Source organism: Sceloporus occidentalis, unplaced genomic scaffold (assembly GCF_023333645.1).
Source record: "Sceloporus occidentalis isolate IW3139 unplaced genomic scaffold, rSceOcc1.0.p SCAF_185, whole genome shotgun sequence".
Taxonomy (NCBI): domain Eukaryota; kingdom Metazoa; phylum Chordata; class Lepidosauria; order Squamata; family Phrynosomatidae; genus Sceloporus; species Sceloporus occidentalis.
The window spans coordinates 1,083,062-1,100,000 of NW_028317165.1; the positions used below are offsets into that span (position 1 = coordinate 1,083,062).

The 16,939-nt window shown below is 59.1% G+C and overlaps 1 pseudogene; it reads left to right on the top strand.

The window, feature by feature from the left end:
• Nucleotides 1-1,222: 1,222 nt before the first annotated feature.
• LOC149278680 (18S ribosomal RNA) lies at nt 1,223-1,835 on the top strand (annotated as a pseudogene; the record flags this gene model as incomplete).
• Between the last annotated feature and the right edge of the window lie 15,104 nt (nt 1,836-16,939).

Genomic DNA, 16,939 nt, shown 5'->3' on the forward strand with positions numbered 1-16,939 from the left:
CGGGTGCCGCACCGGCGGTCCTACCCGCCCAAGTCCCGGGCCGTGTCCCGGGAAGCCCACCTTGGGGCAGACTTCCGAGGGTCCCGCCAGGGGCTCCCCGGACCTCGGGAGGCCCAGCCCGGGTGCCGCACCGGCGGTCCTACCCGGCCCAAGTCCCGGGCCGTGTCCCGGCTCCCGTGAACCTGCCGCCGTGTAGACCTCCGAGGGTCCCGCCAGGAGCTCCCCGGACCTGGGGCCGCCCAGCCCGTGTGCCGCACCGGCGGTCCTACCCGGCCCCGGTCCCGGCCGTGGCTCCCGGCCCGGCCCCGGCTCCCGTGAACCTGCCGCCGGGTAGACGGCTGAGGGTTCCGCCCGGGGCACCCCGGACCTCGGGCCGTCCAGCCCGTGTGCCGCACTGTCGGTCCTACCCGTTCCCGGCAGCCCAAGTTGCTCGCTGCCGGCTGGCGTTTTCGCTCTAAGTCCCCATTTCTGGCAGGCCAAGTTGCTTGAAAAGCCCTGGAAGTCTATGAGAACGGATTTGCCGGCCGCATCCGACCCTCGCTCCATCGAAGTCGGCCTGCCTGGCCGGGTTTTCCCGGTGGTGTCGCGGAACTCCTTCCCGGTTCGCCAGGGTCCTCAGGCACCCTCCGCCGGATATATAGGTGAGCGGTCGGCGTCGACCGCCACGACCATGACAACGACCGATCTGGTGCCCCGCGCCGGGCCGGGGAAGGCAACCCTCGCTCAGGCGGTCCCCGGCGGGCCCCCTGGTGCAGGCGAGCGGCCCGCCTCCCCGAGCACTTCCCGGCGCGGACCCCCGGGCCCCACCGCGGCCCGGCCCGGCCCTTGGCCCCGAGGCCTCTCCCCCGGGCCTGGGGAGAGCCGCCCCGGGCGCCGGACCCCCCTCGCAGGTGACTGAGTTTGCTCGGCCCCGGACTCCCAGTGGCCCGAAGCCGCGGCCGGTTGGGGCTACCCGCGGGTGCTCCACGTCCCACCCCGGGTTCCCCCCGCCGCGGAGCACGCACCTTCCTTTCTCCCGGCCCCGAACGAAGGGAGGGGGAGCGCGCGCTCTCCCTCTGTCCCCGCGGCCCCCTCGCCGCGTCCCCCTTACGCAGACCCGATCCGAGGGCTGCGCCCCCGGCGCCCGCCGCCTCCCGCCCCGGCCCCCGGGGCGGGAGCGGTCCGCCGGGGGCCGCGTCCGGGCCCGGCCGCCGCCGGGCCCCCGCGTGACGGCGGGAGCTACCTGGTTGATCCTGCCAGTAGCATATGCTTGTCTCAAAGATTAAGCCATGCACGTGTAAGTACACACGGCCGGTACAGTGAAACTGCGAATGGCTCATTAAATCAGTTATGGTTCCTTTGATCGCTCCATCTGTTACTTGGATAACTGTGGTAATTCTAGAGCTAATACATGCCGACGAGCGCTGACCCCCAGGGATGCGTGCATTTATCAGACCAAAACCAATCCGGCGGGCTCGCCCCCGCCGGCCGCTTTGGTGACTCTAGATAACCTCGGGCCGATCGCACGTCCCCGTGACGGCGACGATACATTCGGATGTCTGCCCTATCAACTTTCGATGGTACTTTCTGTGCCTACCATGGTGACCACGGGTAACGGGGAATCAGGGTTCGATTCCGGAGAGGGAGCCTGAGAAACGGCTACCACATCCAAGGAAGGCAGCAGGCGCGCAAATTACCCACTCCCGACTCGGGGAGGTAGTGACGAAAAATAACAATACAGGACTCTTTCGAGGCCCTGTAATTGGAATGAGTACACTTTAAATCCTTTAACGAGGATCTATTGGAGGGCAAGTCTGGTGCCAGCAGCCGCGGTAATTCCAGCTCCAATCAGGGCTGGGCGTCGGCTGCTCACTGTGGAGTTGGGAGGCGAGGGGAGAGGAGGTGTTTTTGTGTTGCTGGTGGAACTTGGTTTCTTTTTTATTACTTTCGGTGCTGGACGTTTGCTACCCCGGGGAAGGTAACTGCCTCCCCGGGGTCCCATCATGGCCTCCACCCTCATTGAGGAGTGGAGGGGCCGCATTGCCATAATCTCGGAGAAACTGGTCTACACGGAGGACGGCATCCTACTCCCATCCCGGGAGACTGCAGGAACCGTATGCAGGGATGTGCGTCGGAACATGGAGGCGCTCGAGGCATACACCACGGCCTTGAGCGCCAAAATAGCCATGCTCAAGAAGGGAGTCGGTCTGCCCCACCATCTGAGGGTCGACCAGACTTCCCTCCTGTTGCTGGGGGCCCTCCATCTACGGGCCCTCGCCCTCAGGGACGCCGGGGCCAGGGCCTTGGAGACCGCCGAGGCGAGTGTGAATACGAACCCTGAAGATGAGGAGGCGGTGGAACAGGGCCCTTCCTATGCCCAAAAGGCTAAGGTGGGGCTCCCAGTACCTGCGGAGTCAGACGGGGAACCCCTCAGGCAGGCCCTGGCTAACCTCCAACAAGAGTTGCGTTCCCTGGGGGAGGAGAAGGAGGAGGTTGCCGGACAGCTGAAAGAGCTCCGGCAGCAGAGCAACAGGGTGGGGAGTCGTCATCGCGGCCCCATACGGGAGCGGATCGTCTCCCTGAAGGAGAAAGAAGCGGAGTTGGCGAGACGCACAGCCCAGAACCGTGACCGCGTGCGGTTCCTGCAGGAGAAGCTGCGGGAGCAGGAGGTGGAGGAGTCGGGGGTACCACCGACCCCGGAGGACCCGGAACCGGTGGCGCCTACATCACCACCGCCACCGCCACCACCACAGTACGACGGGACTCAGGAGAAGTCCGCTATACGAAGGCCGCTGATTTTTTCAATGGAGGAATTGGACGAGGAGGAGGACATTAAGATCCAAGCTGCGCCACGGAGGCGGAAAAAGAAGACCACCAGGAGCAGGCCCGCTATCCAATCGTCCGGGGAGGAGAGCGTCGGGGATACCCCCCCCATCATGTCCGAGGAGGAGTTCCCATCCCTCCCGGCCCGGGTCCCCGACGCTGCTGCCGAGGATCCGAGAGCGGGCCCTTCCCGTCGGAGGGCCAGGGACACTATCCCCGCCGGTCTGCGTTTGGCCGGTGAGCCCCGGGGACCTTGTGTGAGTACCTTCCCCGATGTACCTGTCGGTATGTCCCCTGTTGTTGTCATGTCCCCTGTTGTCCCCCCACCCCCAGTGTGTGTTCCCTCTGTAGTACGTTCACGTTCCCCTGTCTGTGTCCGTCCGTCTTCCGTGGCCCCCGTCGGGGCGCGGGTTTTGTCACCCCCGCGGCCGGCTGCGGCACTGGCGACCGCTTCGGCGGCCGCCGGGGCGGCTGCTGCTGCCGCGGGATCCGTGCCGGCGCTCCCGGCGGCGTGCCCGCCTCCTTGTCCCTCCAGAGGGATCGGCGGTTCTGTGGCCGCTCCCCCCGTTGTAGTTGGTCCCATCCACCCTGTGGTGGTGGACCTAGTTGTCCCGGCTGCTCCTGCGGCTTCGGTGTCCCCGGAGGTGCCGTCCTCCGTGTACGGGGCCGCCGCTAACCGGGCTGCCCTCCCCCTGTCCAGACTACTCCGGGCGGAGGAATCGCCCGGAGTGCAGCTAAAAGAAGCTGCCGTTGCGAGTGGGGCCGCCGCTAACCGGGCTGCCCTCCCCCTGTCCGGACTACTCCGGGCGGAGAAATCGCCCGGAGTGCAGCTGGACGAAGCTGCTGTTGTGAGCGGGGCCGCCGCTACCCGGGTGGCCCGCTCCCTGTCCAAACTACCCCGGACAGATGATAATCTGTCCGGAGTTTTGCCGGGCGCCGCGGCCGAAACCGCGGCGTTTGTGATGGAGACAGTGCCGGGTGCGGCTGCGGTCCCCGCCGGGGTCACTCCGGCAGCGGTGCCGGTGACCCCCGGGGCTCCCGCAGCCGTGATGCCGGTTGTTGGCTCCGCCCCCGCCGCGGCACAGGCCACGCCCCCCGGTAATTTTAAAGTCACGGTGCACAACACACACACTGTATGCCAGGGGACCGCGGGACCACCCGCGATGGCCCCTACGGTCAGGGTGGGGAAGGACCCTGGGGGGCAGAACCCCGGGAGGTCGGCGGTGGCCCGGGCTGCGGGGGTGGTTGCCCCTGCTTCGAAAGAGGTGGGGGTGGCGGCCGCTGCGGTCAGGGCTCCTGCTCCGGCCGAAGGGGGGACTCCCACCAGGGTGACACCTTCCCCCGCCGTGACACAGGGGGTCGCTGCGGTGGCCGCGGTACCCGCCGGTGGGTCCACGGACGGGCATGGTAGCGGGGCCACGGGGGGGTCCACAGTGCCCATAGTGCCCACTCCAACGGTGGCCCCAGGTGCGACACCCGCAACCGCTAACGCCTGGGCGGCGGGTCCCCCGAAGGTTCAGGTGCCACCACCAGGCAGGCGGGCTACGGGACTCCCAGCGGGGCAACCCATGCGGAGAAGGAACGTGGTCCGCCTGCTGCACGTAGCGGAGGGATCCGTGCCCGATAGGAAGCGGGTGGTAGGGGCCCTGAAGGACCTGGGCTTTGCGGTCGCGGACTTTTTCGCCATCATCCACGTTAGCGGCACCCCTGAGTATGACATCAGTTTCATGTCCCCGAGGGGTCTGGAGAGGTTCTGGACCCTTTGGGAGGGGGTGCCAAAGTCCGGCGACAGCCTATGGGCCCGGTTCAATGTCCAGGCCATATCGCGCCAGGAGGTCCGCAAGGTGAACTTCCTGGTGCGGAATGAGTCCATACCCGTCGCGGACATACTGGTGTGGGCCCGCAGATACGGGGAGGTCTTGACCACCCCGGTCAAGACTCTCTGTGAGGACGGGATCTGGAACGGCGGCTGGACGGTCAACATCCGTCTGAAGGAGGTACGGGGTCTCCTACAGCACATGCCCAACTCCTTCTTCATCGGGACTGACCGGGTATCGTGCTTCTATCCCGGTCAGCCCCGGGTGTGCCACAAGTGTGGCTCGCCCCGGCATTTCAGCATAGGGTGTGATGTCACCAAGTGCACCCTATGCGGTGTTGTAGGACACTCCAAGCAGGAGTGCACTACTATCCGTTGCAACCTGTGCGGGGTGTTGGGTCATTCCTACAGAGCGTGTCCTGAAGCCCAGCACAACTTGGACAGTATCTGGGAAGGAGAGGGCGAATTCGCAGAGGAAGACCCGCGGCCAGTTGTGGGGGGCGCTCGGGACAAGGCTCTACCCGACGCCCCAGGTACCTCCTCCGGCACCGACCCCGTAAGTAACATCATTGACCCGTTGCCTGTCCGTCCAAAACAACGAATGTCTCACCCCATTTCTGTCTGTACTCCTTCCACAGGCATCACCACACGATCGGCGTCAGGACCCCGAGCCGCAACCACGCGGGATGAGTCGGGGTGGACGACTGTCGGTCCGAGGAAGGAGACCCCGACTCAGGAGGCAGCTCGGAGAGGTCCGGTAAGATCCTCCGCCTCTGCTAAGACCCCTTCCCGGGGGGATCCACCCTCCACACTAGAGGGGGAGAAAGTCCCTTCGGGACGGGGGAGCTCCGGGGCCCCGAAACCCAAATCCATCGTTGTCGCTGCCGCAAAATCATCAGCGGCGGCGGCCGTCGCTGAAACTGCTATCGGCAAGACGTGCGGGGACATACCAGTCCAGAACAGGTTTAGTGCCCTGATGGACTGGGGTACCCGCATGGAGGTCGAGGAGGCGGCAGAGGCGGCGGCGGTAGTGGCGACAGTGGCGGGGGAGGGTGGAAGGGCCGCGGAAGCTCGAGGACACCTGGCAGAGGTGGAGGATAGCGAGTTGGTAGAGGTGCCGATTCCGGAGGAGGACGCCTTGCCCGCGGGGCTCTCCGCGAAAAGGTACCCCTCAGACTCGGACGGTGAGAACGTACGGAAAAAGGGAAAGTCTCCTCATTCTCATCACCCTTGATGGCGACTCTCCCCATACTATCCTTAGCCACTCATAACGTGGCTAGTATTAAGACGTGCAGGGCCCGATTTATAGCCTATGATAACTGGCACAGGGAGAACTACCATATAATCTTTGTCCAGGAAACCCGCCTGGACTCCCTGGGGGCCCTGCATGCAGCTAAACGCGACTGGAGATGGGGGCACTCCTTTTTTTCACTAGCCACGGAGGGCTACGGGGGAGTTGCCATCCTGTTCCAGGGTGTGGACATAACGTTCAATAGGGTGATTGAGATAACGAAGGGTAGGTGCGTAGTTCTTGATGTGTCGGTAGGCAGGCAGCCTCTCCGTCTGATTAATATCTATGCCCCCCAGACCAAGTGGGAGAGGAAGCGTCTGTTTAACGAGATAGAGCCTTTCCTCTACACGTCCCGGCATATTGTCTTTGCTGGTGATTTTAATACCGTTACTAGGACCAAAGACAGGAAAGGTGGCAAAGACAAACCGGGATACGACGCTTTGGCCCTTACTAGAATAGTCAGGCAGGCAGGTTTGGTAGATGTGCATATTAAGCACAACCCAGACCTCACAGGTTACACATATCAGCGAGGTAACTGCCAGAGTAGGATAGATAGGATTTATGTTAAGGAGTCTCTTCCGGTGACGGCACTTGTGCTTAAACCGGTGGAGTTCTCCGATCACTTTATTCTTACCTGTCTGTTAAATGTCTCGCAGGCTCCGCTAAGAGGTAAAGGGATTTGGCGACTTAATTCTGACATCTTGACAGGAGGCTGGGTTCAGCAGGCTTTCGAGAACTTCTTTCATGACCAGGTCACCGTTGCGGAATTCTGCACGACGAAGTCTGAGTGGTGGGAGATGGTGAAGGTAAGAACCCGTGCCTTATTTCGCTCTCTTTCTCAGAACATCCAGTCCTCAAAGTACAGGACTTATCTCGGGCTCCTGTGCAAGTTAGACTGTCTGGTGTCGCAACGAGGTGATCCCGGGGACATCTCTAGGGTCAAATCCATGATGAGGACGTTCCAGTATGACAGGTATGCCTCCTTGCTCAAGGAAAGGGATCATGGGGCTTACCACTCACCCGATCCTTTTCTTAGTTGCAAAAGGAAGGAGTCTGCTAAGATCATTACCTGTCTGCGGAACACCCTCGGTGTCCTGGAGGAAACTCCTCGGGGGATACAGAGGGTTGTCCGCGATTACTATGTGGAGCTCCTCGGACAGAGGAGACCCTGCCGACATCAGGCGGACGACTTTTTGATGGGTCTTTCCCTTCCTGAGATTGATCATGGAAAGCTGGATGAGTTGGTTAGCCCAATCACTGTCAAGGAGGTCACGGAGACAATATTAGAGCAGACGAGGAAAAAATCTCCGGGCCCTGACGGTCTTACGGCCGAATTCTATCATGCCTTCTGCGGTCTCCTGGCCCCTAGTCTCACCGAAGTTTTTAATGAAAGCCTGGAGAGGGGGATACTCCCTCCTTCGATGAGATCCTCGGCAGTGATTATGCTAACTAAGCCCAGAGTTGTCGACACGGCTGATGTGGGGAACTGGCGACCCATATCACTCTTGAATGTCGACAGGAAGGTTTTGGCGAAGATCATTTTTAAACGTTTGCAGGGGGTCGCAAGTGAGGTCTTGTCTGATTCTCAATACTGCACCGTGAAGGGCAGAACTGTCTTTGACGCCGTCTGCGAGGTCAGGGAAGCCATCGAGCGGTGTAGGGTAGAGGATGGGGATAAGTATCTCTTGGCACTTGATCAGTCGAAGGCGTTTGATCGGGTGGATCATTACTATCTGTGGGCAGTCTTGCGCAGGTATGGCTTGCCGGGAAAACTTATCAATTGGCTGATTTCTTTATATAGAGGGGCCGAAAGCTTCACTCTTGTTAATGGATGGAGAGGCAAACCGTTTAAAATCCGATCTGGGGTGAGGCAGGGCTGTCCCCTCAGCCCCCTCTTGTACGTCTTTGCTATAGATCCCTTCATCCGAAGGGTTGATGCAAGTCGTTTAAGAGGAGTGGCCCGAACCCCAGGAAGGCCCTTACGGATACTGGCTTACGCTGACGACATCTCTGTGATTGTGTCCGACACACAGGAGGCAGTCACAGTGGATGAAATGATGAAGAGCTATTCTGCTGCCACTTCCTCCCGGATTAACCGGGACAAGAGCGTAGTTTTCTGGTGCGGGAAGGAGGGGAAGCAATTCCCTCTCCCCGACGGTTTCCCAGTGGCCCGTGACCAAATTCAAATCTTGGGGGTTAAGTTCGGACCGGGAGACTACTCGTTGGTCAACTGGACCGAACGTTTAGCTGTGGCCTGCAGCAAGGTAGACGAGTGTTGCCGGTGGAAACTGACCTACAGAGAAAGGGTTCACCTGATTAAAACCTACGTATTGCCCCTGTTTACGTACGTCAGTCACACCTGTCTTTTGCCATGTAGCCTTCACTCGCGGGTGTTCGGTTTGTTCTTTCGCATGTTGTGGGGGAACAGGCTCAACCTCATTAAGCGGGAAGTGACGTACCTAGCCCGGCGACACGGTGGGTTGGCCATGGTTAACCCAGTTGTTGTCCTGACTACTAACTTTCTGAAAAGGAACTTCGGGCCTCTCGGAAGAGATGACCCCCAGACACCGGGCTGGGTGCACAGTTTCAGGAAATGGGGAGACCCCTTTTTACAGGACTGGTTTATGGGCGGGAGAGTGAAAAGCATGCGTGTTCGGCACGGCTCCTATCTCCCGACTTCGGTAGCCCAGGGAGTGAGGTTGTTACGCCGGTGGAATGTGACGGTTGAGGAGGTCAGGGATACACCCAAGCGAGTCCTTGACTCTAGGGTGCTGGCCACTCACTTTAGCGTTTCGCTGGCCTTGAAAGACTGCGCGCCACGGACTCTCGCTTCGGGATTACAAAATCTAAATTCCGAACGACTGCCCGAGAAATATCAGGACGTGGCGTTTCTCAGTTTTCACGGTAGACTATATGTAAGAGGGAATCTTAAGTACCGGAACATAGCGGATCGCGGTTGTCCCCGGGTGGAATGTTTCGGGAAAGTTGAGTCCATGGACCACTTTCTGCTTGAGTGCCCCTTTAATGTGGATGTTTACCGGGGGGTGTCAGTCGCCTTAGGTATCCCATTCCTCTCTCGCATGTCATACGCGGAGTGGGTCTACGGGACGACCAACAGCAGGGGGCAGAGGTTTAATTTGAGCACTGTTTTTCTAGTTAGCGCAGTTATTAGATATTTCACGTGGCACGCTAGATGTCAGGTTTCCATCCGACAAAAGGTCCTTTCCTGTCAGGTGGTGGTGAATGATATCTTCACAGCGGTGGTGGCAATCGCGACAAAAGAGAGGGCTTCCATGGAAAACCAGCATTGGCAACGGCTGTGGAAAAACCTCAAGGTCCACCCGCCTTGAGGCCATGGTCTCTGTACAAGAGCCCAGCATGTTAGTAGTTATCACATACTGTCCCCTATTGTTTTAGGCATGTCATTGCACTTTTTAGCGTTATGTCATGCAACTAACAGTTAACTGTTTTGTCGTTGAAAGGTGTACATACTTTTTCAAGGAAGGCTGCTACGTGTTTTAGATGAGTACCTGGAGTACCGTACGTTGCCACCGTCATGGTTTGATGTTTTTAGAAGTTTTTGTTTTATTGGGTTTTTGTTTCTTTATGTATCTTACTTTTCTGTTTTTCTTTTTCTTTTAGTTGTGTCCCCAACCGCCACGTCCGTACAGATTCCGTCCCGGATCACCAACACACATGGACCGGAATCTAATGGGGCGTGGGGATGGGGGGTGTTTTATGTGACATTTTTAGTGTGTACTGTTTTGTTTTAATGTTAGCGGGAGGGTATGTGTTATGGGTGGGGGTGGGAAGGTACAAGAAGGTGTATGGTTGGTTTTTAATTACTGTGGGTGGGTTTGTGTGTGGGTGAGGGGTGGGTGATGGGAGGGGTAGGGTTTTCTTTAAAATGGGTGATGGTGGGTGAAGGGGAGGGTTGGGTTTTTTTAAAATGGGTGATGGTGGGTGAAGGGGAGGTTTTGGTTTTTGTAAAATGGGTGATGGTGGGTGATGGGGAGGGTAGGTTTATATATAAAAAAAAAAAAAAAAAAAAAAATTTTGCTTATTTTGTTATCATTGTTGTTATATTTGTTGTTGTTATTGTTATATTTTGATTAATTTTTAAAAAAAAAAAAAAAAAAAAATTTTGCATATTTTGTTATTATAATTTTTGTTATCATTGTTATATTTGTTGTTATTATTGTTATATTTTGATTATTTTTGGTGGCTGTTAAAAAAAAACAAATAAAATATCTCCAGCTCCAATCAGGGCTGGGCGTCGGCTGCTCACTGTGGAGTTGGGAGGCGAGGGGAGAGGAGGTGTTTTTGTGTTGCTGGTGGAACTTGGTTTCTTTTTTATTACTTTCGGTGCTGGACGTTTGCTACCCCGGGGAAGGTAACTGCCTCCCCGGGGTCCCATCATGGCCTCCACCCTCATTGAGGAGTGGAGGGGCCGCATTGCCATAATCTCGGAGAAACTGGTCTACACGGAGGACGGCATCCTACTCCCATCCCGGGAGACTGCAGGAACCGTATGCAGGGCTGTGCGTCGGAACATGGAGGCGCTCGAGGCATACACCCACGGCCTTGAGCGCCAAAATAGCCATGCTCAAGAAGGGAGTCGGTCTGCCCCACCATCTGAGGGTCGACCAGACTTCCCTCCTGTTGCTGGGGGCCCTCCATCTACGGGCCATCGCCCTCAGGGACGCCGGGGCCAGGGCCTTGGAGACCGCCGAGGCGAGTGTGAATACGAACCCTGAAGATGAGGAGGCGGTGGAACAGGGCCCTTCCTATGCCCAAAAGGCTAAGGTGGGGCTCCCAGTACCTGCGGAGTCAGACGGGGAACCCCTCAGGCAGGCCCTGGCTAACCTCCAACAAGAGTTGCGTTCCCTGGGGGAGGAGAAGGAGGAGGTTGCCGGACAGCTGAAAGAGCTCCGGCAGCAGAGCAACAGGGTGGGGAGTCGTCATCGCGGCCCCATACGGGAGCGGATCGTCTCCCTGAAGGAGAAAGAAGCGGAGTTGGCGAGACGCACAGCCCAGAACCGTGACCGCGTGCGGTTCCTGCAGGAGAAGCTGCGGGAGCAGGAGGTGGAGGAGTCGGGGGTACCACCGACCCCGGAGGACCCGGAACCGGTGGCGCCTACATCACCACCGCCACCGCCACCACCACAGTACGACGGGACCCAGGAGAAGTCCGCTATACGAAGGCCGCTGATTTTTTCAATGGAGGAATTGGACGAGGAGGAGGACATTAAGATCCAAGCTGCGCCACGGAGGCGGAAAAAGAAGACCACCAGGAGCAGGCCCGCTATCCAATCGTCCGGGGAGGAGAGCGTCGGGGATACCCCCCCCATCATGTCCGAGGAGGAGTTCCCATCCCTCCCGGCCCGGGTCCCCGACGCTGCTGCCGAGGATCCGAGAGCGGGCCCTTCCCGTCGGAGGGCCAGGGACACTATCCCCGCCGGTCTGCGTTTGGCCGGTGAGCCCCGGGGACCTTGTGTGAGTACCTTCCCCGATGTACCTGTCGGTATGTCCCCTGTTGTTGTCATGTCCCCTGTTGTCCCCCCACCCCCAGTGTGTGTTCCCTCTGTAGTACGTTCACGTTCCCCTGTCTGTGTCCGTCCGTCTTCCGTGGCCCCCGTCGGGGCGCGGGTTTTGTCACCCCCGCGGCCGGCTGCGGCACCGGCGACCGCTTCGGCGGCCGCCGGGGCGGCTGCTGCTGCCGCGGGATCCGTGCCGGCGCTCCCGGCGGCGTGCCCGCCTCCTTGTCCCTCCAGAGGGATCGGCGGTTCTGTGGCCGCTCCCCCCGTTGTAATTGGTCCCATCCACCCTGTGGTGGTGGACCTAGTTGTCCCGGCTGCTCCTGCGGCTTCGGTGTCCCCGGAGGTGCCGTCCTCCGTGTACGGGGCCGCCGCTAACCGGGCTTCCCTCCCCCTGTCCAGACTACTCCGGGCGGAGGAATCGCCCGGAGTGCAGCTAAAAGAAGCTGCCGTTGCGAGTGGGGCTGCCGCTACCTGGGCGGCCCGCCCTCTGTCCCCACTACTCCGGGCGGAGGACTTGCCTGGAGGGCAGCCAGAGGCGGCTGTTGTTGTGAGCGGGGCCGCCGCTACCCGGGTGGCCCGCTCCCTGTCCGGACTACTCCGGGCGGAGAAATCGCCCGGAGTGCAGCTGGACGAAGCTGCTGTTGTGAGCGGGGCCGCCGCTACCCGGGTGGCCCGCTCCCTGTCCAAACTACCCCGGACAGATGATAATCTGTCCGGAGTTTTGCCGGGCGCCGCGGCCGAAACCGCGGCGTTTGTGATGGAGACAGTGCCGGGTGCGGCTGCGGTCCCCGCCGGGGTCACTCCGGCAGCGGTGCCGGTGACCCCCGGGGCTCCCGCAGCCGTGATGCCGGTTGCTGGCTCCGCCCCCGCCGCGGCACAGGCCACGCCCCCCGGTAATTTTAAAGTCACGGTGCACAACACACACACTGTATGCCAGGGGACCGCGGCACCACCCGCGATGGCCCCTACGGTCAGGGTGGGGAAGGACCCTGGGGGGCAGAACTCCGGGAGGTCGGCGGTGGCCCGGGCTGCGGGGGTGGTCGCCCCTGCTTCGAAAGAGGTGGGGGTGGCGGCCGCTGCGGTCAGGGCTCCTGCTCCGGCCGAAGGGGGGACTCCCACCGGGGTGACGCCTTCCCTCGCCGTGACACAGGGGGTCGCTGCGGTGGCCGCGGTACCCGCCGGTGGGTCCACGGGCGGGCATGGTAGCGGGGCCACGGGGGGTCCACACTGCCCATAGTGCCCACTCCAACGGTGGCCCCAGGTGCGACACTCGCAACCGCTAACGCCTGGGCGGCGGGTCCCCCGAAGGTTCAGGTGCCACCACCAGGCAGGCGGGCTACGGGACTCCCAGCGGGGCAACCCATGCGGAGAAGGAACGTGGTCCGCCTGCTGCACGTAGCGGAGGGATCCGTGCCCGATAGGAAGCGGGTGGTAGGGGCCCTGAAGGACCTGGGCTTTGCGGTCGCGGACTTTTTCGCCATCATCCACGTTAGCGGCACCCCTGAGTATGACATCAGTTTCATGTCCCCGAGGGGTCTGGAGAGGTTCTGGACCCTTTGGGAGGGGGTGCCAAAGTCCGGCGACAGCCTATGGGCCCGGTTCAATGTCCAGGCCATATCGCGCCAGGAGGTCCGCAAGGTGAACTTCCTGGTGCGGAATGAGTCCATACCCGTCGCGGACATACTGGTGTGGGCCCGCAGATACGGGGAGGTCTTGACCACCCCGGTCAAGACTCTCTGTGAGGACGGGATCTGGAACGGCGGCTGGACGGTCAACATCCGTCTGAAGGAGGTACGGGGTCTCCTACAGCACATGCCCAACTCCTTCTTCATCGGGACTGACCGGGTATCGTGCTTCTATCCCGGTCAGCCCCGGGTGTGCCACAAGTGTGGCTCGCCCCGGCATTTCAGCATAGGGTGTGATGTCACCAAGTGCACCCTATGCGGTGTTGTAGGACACTCCAAGCAGGAGTGCACTACTATCCGTTGCAACCTGTGCGGGGTGTTGGGTCATTCCTACAGAGCGTGTCCTGAAGCCCAGCACAACTTGGACAGTATCTGGGAAGGAGAGGGCGAATTCGCAGAGGAAGACCCGCGGCCAGTTGTGGGGGGCGCTCGGGACAAGGCTCTACCCGACGCCCCAGGTACCTCCTCCGGCACCGACCCCGTAAGTAACATCATTGACCCGTTGCCTGTCCGTCCAAAACAACGAATGTCTCACCCCATTTCTGTCTGTACTCCTTCCACAGGCATCACCACACGATCGGCGTCAGGACCCCGAGCCGCAACCACGCGGGATGAGTCGGGGTGGACGACTGTCGGTCCGAGGAAGGAGACCCCAACTCAGGAGGCAGCTCGGAGAGGTCCGGTAAGATCCTCCGCCTCTGCTAAGACCCCTTCCCGGGGGGATCCACCCTCCACACTAGAGGGGGAGAAAGTCCCATCGGGACGGGGGAGCTCCGGGGCCCCGAAACCCAAATCCATCGTTGTCGCTGCCGCAAAATCATCAGCGGCGGCGGCCGTCGCTGAAACCGCTATCGGCAAGACGTGCGGGGACATACCAGTCCAGAACAGGTTTAGTGCCCTGATGGACTGGGGTACCCGCATGGAGGTCGAGGAGGCGGCAGAGGCGGCAGAGGCGGCGGCGGTAGTGGCGACAGTGGCGGGGGAAGGTGGAAGGGCCGCGGAAGCTCGAGGACACCTGGCAGAGGTGGAGGATAGCGAGTTGGTAGAGGTGCCGATTCCGGAGGAGGACGCCTTGCCCGCGGGGCTCTCCGCGAAAAGGTACCCCTCAGACTCGGACGGTGAGAACGTACGGAAAAAGGGAAAGTCTCCTCATTCTCATCACCCTTGATGGCGACTCTCCCCATACTATCCTTAGCCACTCATAACGTGGCTAGTATTAAGACGTGCAGGGCCCGATTTATAGCCTATGATAACTGGCACAGGGAGAACTACCATATAATCTTTGTCCAGGAAACCCGCCTGGACTCCCTGGGGGCCCTGCATGCAGCTAAACGCGACTGGAGATGGGGGCACTCCTTTTTTTCACTAGCCACGGAGGGCTACGGGGGAGTTGCCATCCTGTTCCAGGGTGTGGACATAACGTTCAATAGGGTGATTGAGATAACGAAGGGTAGGTGCGTAGTTCTTGATGTGTCGGTAGGCAGGCAGCCTCTCCGTCTGATTAATATCTATGCCCCCCAGACCAAGTGGGAGAGGAAGCGTCTGTTTAACGAGATAGAGCCTTTCCTCTACACGTCCCGGCATATTGTCTTTGCTGGTGATTTTAATACCGTTACTAGGACCAAAGACAGGAAAGGTGGCAAAGACAAACCGGGATACGACGCTTTGGCCCTTACTAGAATAGTCAGGCAGGCAGGCTTGGTAGATGTGCATATTAAGCACAACCCAGACCTCACAGGTTACACATATCAGCGAGGTAACTGCCAGAGTAGGATAGATAGGATTTATGTTAAGGAGTCTCTTCCGGTGACGGCACTTGTGCTTAAACCGGTGGAGTTCTCCGATCACTTTATTCTTACCTGTCTGTTAAATGTCTCGCAGGCTCCGCTAAGAGGTAAAGGGATTTGGCGACTTAATTCTGACATCTTGACAGAAGGCTGGGTTCAGCAGGCTTTCGAGAACTTCTTTCATGACCAGGTCACCGTTGCGGAATTCTGCACGACGAAGTCTGAGTGGTGGGAGATGGTGAAGGTAAGAACCCGTGCCTTATTTCGCTCTCTTTCTCAGAACATCCAGTCCTCAAAGTACAGGACTTATCTCGGGCTCCTGTGCAAGTTAGACTGTCTGGTGTCGCAACGAGGTGATCCCGGGGACATCTCTAGGGTCAAATCCATGATGAGGACGTTCCAGTATGACAGGTATGCCTCCTTGCTCAAGGAAAGGGATCATGGGGCTTACCACTCACCCGATCCTTTTCTTAGTTGCAAAAGGAAGGAGTCTGCTAAGATCATTACCTGTCTGCGGAACACCCTCGGTGTCCTGGAGGAAACTCCTCGGGGGATACAGAGGGTTGTCCGCGATTACTATGTGGAGCTCCTCGGACAGAGGAGACCCTGCCGACATCAGGCGGACGACTTTTTGATGGGTCTTTCCCTTCCTGAGATTGATCATGGAAAGCTGGATGAGTTGGTTAGCCCAATCACTGTCAAGGAGGTCACCGAGACAATATTAGAGCAGACGAGGAAAAAATCTCCGGGCCCTGACGGTCTTACGGCCGAATTCTATCATGCCTTCTGCGGTCTCCTGGCCCCTAGTCTCACCGAAGTTTTTAATGAAAGCCTGGAGAGGGGGATACTCCCTCCTTCGATGAGATCCTCGGCAGTGATTATGCTAACTAAGCCCAGAGTTGTCGACACGGCTGATGTGGGGAAATGGCGACCCATATCACTCTTGAATGTCGACAGGAAGGTTTTGGCGAAGATCATTTTTAAACGTTTGCAGGGGGTCGCAAGTGAGGTCTTGTCTGATTCTCAATACTGCACCGTGAAGGGCAGAACTGTCTTTGACGCCGTCTGCGAGGTCAGGGAAGCCATCGAGCGGTGTAGGGTAGAGGATGGGGATAAGTATCTCTTGGCACTTGATCAGTCGAAGGCGTTTGATCGGGTGGATCATTACTATCTGTGGGCAGTCTTGCGCAGGTATGGCTTGCCGGGAAAACTTATCAATTGGCTGATTTCTTTATATAGAGGGGCCGAAAGCTTCACTCTTGTTAATGGATGGAGAGGCAAACCGTTTAAAATCCGATCTGGGGTGAGGCAGGGCTGTCCCCTCAGCCCCCTCTTGTACGTCTTTGCTATAGATCCCTTCATCCGAAGGGTTGATGCAAGTCGTTTAAGAGGAGTGGCCCGAACCCCAGGAAGGCCCTTACGGATACTGGCTTACGCTGACGACATCTCTGTGATTGTGTCCGACACACAGGAGGCAGTCACAGTGGATGAAATGATGAAGAGCTATTCTGCTGCCACTTCCTCCCGGATTAACCGGGACAAGAGCGTAGTTTTCTGGTGCGGGAAGGAGGGGAAGCAATTCCCTCTCCCCGACGGTTTCCCAGTGGCCCGTGACCAAATTCAAATCTTGGGGGTTAAGTTCGGACCGGGAGACTACTCGTTGGTCAACTGGACCGAACGTTTAGCTGTGGCCTGCAGCAAGGTAGACGAGTGTTGCCGGTGGAAACTGACCTACAGAGAAAGGGTTCACCTGATTAAAACCTACGTATTGCCCCTGTTTACGTACGTCAGTCACACCTGTCTTTTGCCATGTAGCCTTCACTCGCGGGTGTTCGGTTTGTTCTTTCGCATGTTGTGGGGGAACAGGCTCAACCTCATTAAGCGGGAAGTGACGTACCTAGCCCGGCGACACGGTGGGTTGGCCATGGTTAACCCAGTTGTTGTCCTGACTACTAACTTTCTGAAAAGGAACTTCGGGCCTCTCGGAAGAGATGACCCCCAGACACCGGGCTGGGTGC